The sequence below is a fragment of the Rattus norvegicus genome, chromosome 18 (genome assembly GCF_021556685.1).
Source record: "Rattus norvegicus strain SHRSP/BbbUtx chromosome 18, alternate assembly SHRSP_T2T, whole genome shotgun sequence".
Taxonomy (NCBI): Eukaryota; Metazoa; Chordata; class Mammalia; order Rodentia; family Muridae; genus Rattus; species Rattus norvegicus.
The window spans coordinates 78,116,829-78,125,626 of NC_141551.1; positions in this window are offsets into that span (position 1 = coordinate 78,116,829).

An 8,798-nucleotide genomic window follows, 5' to 3' on the forward strand; every position below is an offset into this window, starting at 1 on the left:
CAATGGACACACACACACACATGTGCACACACATGTGTACACATGCACACACACATGCACACATATTCCTAGGTTGTGCAAAGGAGAGAGAGCACATGTCATGTTTTGTCTTTCCCATGTCTGCCTCATTTCATTTAACATGATCATCTCCAGTTCTATTTTCTGCAAATGACAAAAATCTGTCTTTTCTTCTCTTTGTTTCTTTATTTCAAGTTAGGGTCTTACTACATAACCCTGGATGGCCTGAAACTCCCTATGTAGATCAGGCTGTCTCAGAACTCACAGAGATCTGCCTGCCTCTGCTTCCTGAGTGCTAGGTGTGTGTGTGTGTGTGTGTGTGTGTGTGTGTGTGTGTGTGTGTGTCTATACTTTATTCTTATTCAACTCACCCCGATCTTTCCTTCCTATACTCCACACTCTTCCTTGTCTCTGGCTAAATGCAAGTCTACTGTGTATGTCACATTAGTCTGGTCTTCTGCTGGATGTAATAAGCATAGTTGGGCTGGCTTCTCTGTGGGATACTGGCTCTACCCACCCTACCCCCACTCCCACTGGCAAATAACAAACCAGAACAAAAACATAATTGTATGCCCCCTCTCTGAATTTGCAGTTTCTGGGAATATTTGTCTCTGTGGGAGCTAACTGCTCTTCAGGAAGCTGAGGGATCCCCATCTGGATTGACAGCAGTCCGTTGAGCAACTGAATCTGAGGAACAGCACCAAGCCTCATGACACCATTAACCCAGAGAGCAGAGCTGCACGCATGTGAGGGCTGTGGGCGGAGAGACTCACAGTGGGGTGGAAGAGCAGGACCTAATTAAAGGTCAGAAGGTCACGCTTCACTATACCAAGGACGGTTTTCATACCTGCACGCAACCAGCAATTTACAAAGCATTCCCTAGGGTGGAGGCTAAGGGTTGCTTATGTGTTTACTGACTTGTTACATATTTAGTATTTATTGAAAGCGATTCTCCCAGAAAGATATAAATAATGAAGAGGTAAATAAATATGCCTTTTCTCTCTAAATGCTATCTATCCAAAATAGAAGGAACTTTTTCATTTCGTTTTGTTTTATTTTTGGTTTTGTTTGACTTTGATTTGATTTCCTGAACCTGTAGACTCATGGAGAAGGAACAAATTCTGAAAAGTGAAGACAGGATCATGAATCTTTTCAATTTGCAACTCTATACTGTTTACTGGTTTTCCCATTTCCCAATACAGTGACAGTATCTTATTATTATAACCAGACAAATCTCAGCTTGGTGGTGGCATCTAGGTATAAACCTCAGAATTTAGGATGTGAAGGCAGGAGAATTAAGAGTTCAAGGATATATTTCACTATGTAGTGATTCAAGGCCAGCTGGGGCTACACGAGAACTTGCATTTAGAAAATCAAATTTACTGAGTTGAGGATGCAGCCCGCTGGTACAAGTGCTTGCCCGGCAAGCAGGAAGTCCTTAGCTCTACCTCTGGCAGCGCATCAAGCTGTAAAGAATAAAGCACTGATTCCAGCACTAGGCATGGTGGTGCTCACCTGTGATCCCAGCATTCAAGAGACTCGAAGTCAACATCATCCTTAGCTACATAGTGACTTCAAGGCTAGCCTGGGCTACATTGAGACCGTGCTTCAAAGACAAGATGAAAGAAGGAAGGAAGGGGGTTTGGGGATTTAGCTCAGTGGTAGAGCGCTTGCCTAGCAAGCGGAAGGCCCTGGGTTCAGTCCCCAGCTCCGAAAAAAAAAGAAAAAAAAAGAAGGAAGGAAGGGTGGGAGGAAAGTTTGAAGCAGGGAAGAAGGGAGGGAGGGAGGAAGTGGAGAGGAAGAAAGATCACAATATATCCAACTTCCAGCCACACGTAATTCCTCTTAACACATAGACTTTCCATTACTAGTGATGGTGAAGTTGGTATGCTGATTCTCTGCCCTGAGGAGAAAGAAGTATGGAGTCTTTGGATGTATCTGCTCTTCTCTGAGATGCACAGAAAGATGGTGAGCAGGACTCACTTCTTACTTGTTTAATTAAAAGATGCTTTTACATTTCTCATCTCCTCAGCACTTTCTCTTCCTATGGAAAGACACTGATCAAAACCTAAAAAAAGAGAAGCCTACAGAACTCCAAATAGATTGGACCAGAAAAGAAACTCCTCCTGTCACATAATAGTCAAAACACCAAATGCATACAACAAAGAAAGAATATTAAAAGCAGTAAGGGAAAAAGGTCAAGTGACATATAAAGGCAGACCTATCAGAATTACATCAGACTTCTTACCAGAGACTATGAAAGCCAGAAGATCCTGGACAGATGTCATACAGACCCTAAGAGAACACAAATGCCAGCCCAGGTTACTGTATCCTGTAAAACTCTCAATTAACATAGATGGAGAAAACAAGATATTCCATGACAAAACCAAATTTACACAATATCTTTCTACAAATCCAGCCCTACAAAGGATAATAAATGGTAAAGCCCAACACAAGGAGGCAAGCTACACCCTAGAAAAAGCAAGAAACTAATCATTTTGCAACAAAACAAAGAGAAGGAAAGCACACAAACATAATCTCACCTCCAAATATGAAGATAACAGGAAGCAATAATCACTATTCCTTAATATCTCCCAATATCAATGGACTCAATTCCCCAATAAAAAAACACAAATTAACAAACTGGATACTTAATGAGGACCCAGCATTTTGCTGCCTACAGGAAACACACCTCAGAGAAAAAGACAGGCACTACCTCAGAGTAAAAGGCTGGAAAACAACTTTCTAAGCAAATGGTCTGAAGAAGCAAGCTGGAGTAGCCATTCTAATATTGAATAAAATCAACTTTCAACCAAAAGTCATCAAAAAAGATAAGGAAGGATACTTCATATTCATCAAAGGAAAAATCCATCAAGATGAACTCTCAATCCTAAATATCTATGCTCCAAATACAAGGGCACCTACATACATAAAAGAAACCTTACTAAAGCTCAGAGCACACATTGCACCTCACACAATAATAATAGGAGATTTCAACACCCCACTTTCATCAATGGACAGATCATGGAAACAGAAATTAAACAGAAACATAGACAGACTAACAGAAGTTATGAACCAAGTGGACTTAACAGATATTTATAGAACATTCTATCATTAAAACAAAAGGATATACTTTCCTCTCACCACCTCATGGTACTTTCTCCAAAATTGACCATATAATCAGGCACAAAACAGGCCTCAACAAATACAGAAAGATAGAAATAATCCCATGCGTCCTATCAGATCACCACGGGCTAAAGCTGGTCTTCAATAACAATAAGGAAAGAATGCCCACATATACATGGAAGTTGAACAATGCTCTACTCAGTGATAACCTGGTCAAGGAAGAAATAAAGAAAGAAATTAAAGACTTCTTAGAATTTAATGAAAATGAAGGTACAACATATCCAAACTTATGGGACACAATGAAAGCTGTGCTAGGAGGAAAACTCATAGCTCTGAGTGCCTGCAGAAAGAAACAGGAGAGAGCAAATATCAGCAGCTTGAAGCACACCTAAAAGCTCTAGAACAAAAAGAAGCAAATACACCCAGGAGGAGTAGAAGGCAGGAAATAATCAACTCAGGGCTGAAATCAACCAAGTAGAAACAAAAAGGACCATAGAAAGAATCAACAGAACCAAAAGTTGGTTCTTTGAGAAAATCAACAAGATAGATAAACACTTAGCCAGATTAAACAGAGGACACAGAGAGTGTGTCCAAATTAACAAAATCAGAAATGAAAAGGGAGACATAACAACGGAAACAGAGGATATTAAAAAATCATCAGATCCTACTACAAAAGCTTATATTCAACAAAACTTGAAAATCTGGAGGAAATGGACAATTTCCTAGACAGATATCAGGTACCGAAGTTAAATCAGGAACAGATAAACCAGTTAAACAACCCCATAACTCCTAAGGAAATAGAAGCAGTCATTAAAGGTCTCCCAACCAAAAAGAGTCCAGGTCCAGACGGATTCAGCGCAGAATTCTATCAGACCTTCATAGAAGACCTCATACCAATACTATCCAAACTATTCCACAAAAAGGAAACAGACGGAGAGCTACTGAATTCCTTCTATGAAGCCACAATTACTCTTACACCAAAACCACACAAAGACCCAACAAAGAAAGAGAACTTCAGACCAATTTCCATTATAAATGTCGACGCAAAAATACTCAAAATTCTTGCAAAACTGAATCCAAGAATACATCAAAACAATCATCCATCATGATCAAGTAGGCTTCATCCCAGGTATGTAGGGATGGTTTAATATACAGAAAACCATCAACATGGGGTTGGGGATTTAGCTCAATGGTAAAGCCCTTGCCTAGGGAGCGCAAGGCCCTGGGTTCGGTCCCCAGCTCCGGAAAAAAAAAAAAAGAAAAAGAAAAGGAGAGAGAGAGAGAGAGAAAAGAAAACCATCAACATAATCCACTACATAAACAAACTAAAAGATAAAAACCACATGATCATTTCATTAGATGCTGAGAAAGCATTTGACAAAATTCAATACCCCTTCATGATAAAAGTCCTGGAAAGAACAGGAATTCAAGGCCCATACCTAAACATAGTAAAAGCCATATACAGCAAACCAGTAGCTAACATTAAACTAAATGGAGAGAAACTTGAAGCAATCCCACTAAAATCAGGGACTAGACAAGGCTGCCCACTCTCTCCATACTTATTGAATATAGTTCTCGAAGTCCTAGCCAGAGCAATCAGACAACAAAAGGAGATAAAAGGGATATAGATTGGAAAGGAAGAAGTCAAAATATCACTATTTGCAGATGATATGATAGTATATTTAAATGATCTCAAAAGTTCCACCAGAGAACTACTAACCCTGATAAATACCTTCAGCAAAGTGGCTGGATATAAAATTAACTCAAATAAATCGGTAGCTTTCCTCTACACAAAAGAGAAACAAGCTGAGAAAGAAATTAGAGAAACGACACCCTTTGTAATAGTACCAAATAATATAAAATACCTCGGTGTGACTTTAACTAAGCAAGTGAAAGATCTGTATGATAAGAACTTCAAGCCTCTGAAGAAAGAAATTGAAGAAGATCTCAGAAGGTGGAAAGATCTCCTATGCTCAGGTATTGGCAGGATTAGTATAGTAAATATGGCCATTTTACCAAAAGTGATCTACAGATTCAATGCAATCCCCATCAAAATTCCAATGCAATTCTTCAGAGAGTTAGACAGAACAATTTGTAAATTCATATTTGGAATAACAAAAAATCCAGGATAGCTAAAACTATCCTCAACAATAAAAGGACTTCCAGGGGAATCACTATCCCTGAACTCAAGCAGTATTACAGAGCAATAGTGATAAAAACTGCATAGTATTGGTACATAGATAGGCAGATAGACCAGTGGAATAGAATTGAAGACCCAGAAATAACCCACACATCTATGGTTACTTGATTTTTGACAAAGGAGCCAGAACCATCAAATGGAAAAAAGATAGCATTTTCAGCAAATGGTGCTGGTTCAACTGGAGGTCGGCATGTAGAAGATTGCAGATCAATCCATTCTTTTTTTTTTTTTTTTTTTTTTTGTTGGTTCTTTTTTTTCGGAGCTGGGGACCGAACCCAGGGCCTTGCGCTTCCTAGGTAAGCGCTCTACCACTGAGCTAAATCCCCAGCCCCAGATCAATCCATTCTTATCACCCCGTACAAAACTTAAGTCCAAGTGGATCAAGGACCTCCACATCAAACCAGATACACTCAAACTAATAGAAGAAAAAGTGGGGAAGAATCTTGAACACATGGGCACTGGAGAAAATTTCCTGAACAAAACACCAATGGCTTATGCTCTAAGATCAAGAATCGACAAATGGGATCTCATAAAACTGCAAAGCTTCTGTAAGGCAAAGGACACTGTTGTTAGGACAAAACGGTAACCAACAGATTGGGAAAAGGTCTTTACCAATCCTACAACAGATAGAGGGCTTATATCCAAAATATACAAAGAACTCAAGAAGTTAGACCGCAGGGAGACAAATAACCCTATTAAAAAATGGGATTCAGAGCTAAACAAAGAATTCACAGCTGAGGAATGCCGAATGACTGAGAAACACCTAAAGAAATGTTCAACATCTTTAGTCATAAGGGAAATGCAAATAAAAACAACCCTGAGATTCCCCCTCACACAACTCCGGTGACAGCAGATGCTGGCAAGGATGCGGAGAAAGAGGAACACGCCTCCATTGTTGGTGGGATTGCAGACTGGTACAACCATTCTGGAAATCAGTCTGGAGGTTCCTCAGAAAATTGGACATTGCACTACCTGAGGACCCAGCGATACTTCTCCTGGGCATATACCCAAAAGATGCTCCAACGTACAACAAAGACACATGTTCCACTATGTTCATCGAAGCCTTATTTATAATAGCCAGAAGCTGGAAAGAACACAGATGCCCTTCAACAGAGGAATGGATACAGAAAATGTGGTACATCTACACAATGGAATATTACTCAGCTATCAAAAACAATGACTTTATGAGATTCATAGGCAGATGGATGGAACTGGAAAATATCATCCTGAGTGAGGTAACCCAATCACAGAAAAACACACATGGTATGCACTCATTGATAAGTGGATATTAGACCAAATGCTTGAATTACCCTAGATTCACAGAACACACGAAACTCAAGAAGGATGACCAAAATGCAAATGCTTTACTCCTTCTTTAAAAGGGGAACAAGAATACCCTTAAGAGGGGATAGGGAGGCAAAGTTTAGAACAGAGACTGAAGGAACACCCATTCAGAGCCTGCCCCACATGTGGCCCATACATATACAGCCACCCAATTAGACAAGATGGATGAAGCAAAGAAGTGCAGGCCGACAGGAGCCGGATGTAGATCGCTCCTGAGAGACACAGCCAGAATACAGCAAACACAGAGGCGAATGCCAGCAGCAAACCACTGAACTGAGAACGGGACCACCATTGAAGGAATCAGAGAAAGAACTGGAGGAGCTGAAGGGGCTCGAGACCCCATATGTACAACAATGCCAAGCAACCAGAGCTTCCAGGGACTAAGCCACTACCTAAAGACTATACATGGACTGACCCTGGACTCTGACCTCATAGGTAGCAATGAATATCCTAGTAAGAGCACCAGTGGAAGGGGAAGCCCTGGGTCCTGCTAAGACTGAACCCCCAGTGAACTAGACTGGTGGGGGGGAGGGCGGCAATGGGGGGAGGATTGGGAGGGGAACACCCATAAGGAAGGGGAGGGGGGAAGGGGAGGGGGATGTTGGCCTGGAAACCAGGAAAGGGAATAACATTTGAAATGTAAATAAGAAATACCCAATTTAATAAAGATGGGGGGGAAAAGAAGGGGAAAAGGGATGGAATAGGGGGCTTATGTCCAGGAAACCGGGAAAGGGAATAACATTTGAAATTGAAATGTAGGGGCTGGGGACTTAGCTCAGTGGTAGAGCGCTTACCTAGGAAGCGCAAGGCCCTGGGTTCGGTCCCCAGCTCCGAAAAAAAGAACCAAAAAAAAAAAAAAAAAAAAAAAGAAATTGAAATGTAAATAAAAAAATACCCAGTTTAAAAAAAGAAAGAAAAAAAAAACCAACTTGGAAGAAGAAAGGGTTTATCTCAGCTTTCAGCTCAAGGCAGCAACTGAAGCAGACACCAAAGAGGAATGCTGCTTACTGGCTTGTTTCCCAGTCTCACGGTCTACAGCCCAAACCATGAAGGCACTGCCGACCATCAGTTGGATGGACCCTCCTACCTCAACTAGCAATTAGGAAAATGCTGTCCATAGGATAATAGGATCCAGGCGATTCCTCTTTTGAGGTTACCCCCCACGCCCCATATGACTCTGAGTTAGGTCAAGTTGACAGAGGAAACTAAGTGTGACGGTCATGTTATTCATCTTGTCACTATAAAGTCTAGGTAGAGAACATCCAGGGAGAAAGATCTGGACCTGAACCATCCCCTTCAGGCTCACAGGTGAAGGTGTGGTCCCCGGTACAGCCGTTGTAGTTTGAAGTTGAAATGCCCATGCGTGTTGGTGTCTGAACACTCTGTTCCCATGGTGGTGCTGTTTGGAAAGGCCGTGGAACCTGTAGGGTGTGAAGCCTGGCTGTAGATCACTGTGGCAGTCCTTGGGGCTTTATGGATTTGTCCCACTCCCTACTCACATCCTTTCTCACTTCAGATGCAACTTCATGGGTCAGCCTCCTGCTCCTGCCGCTGTGTATCCCCTTCCCCCCCCCCCATAATGGACTGAATCCTTTTGAGGAACTGTGAGCCAAGAGGGTCTGTTCCACCTTCAGGGACTCTGTCAGCATATTTTATTACAGCAACAGAGAGGGAGACAGTATCTATATCCGATGGTTAAGATCGAGGCCTCTGACCCCATTGACGGATTAATGCATAGATGGGTCTATAACTGAATGGACTATTGGGAAGTGAGGGCTCCTGAAGCACATGGAGTCAGAGGGAGCAGGATATAAGCATTCCTTTCCATGGTATATTCTGTGAATTATCTATGTCTGCATCCCTGTCTATCTATCTATCTATCTATCTATCTATCTATCTATCTATCTATCTATCTATCTATCTATCTATCAATATCTATGTCCTTCACTGCTTACTCCACCCACATTTGCCACCACGATGTCCTGCCTTCCTTGGCCAAGGGGGAGTAATAATGCCAAGAGACCATGAACTGAAGCCAGAAGCCAAAATTCCTCCTCTAAATTGTTTTTCTAATCCTTGCCCATTTGATGAAGATCTGGGTAACACACCA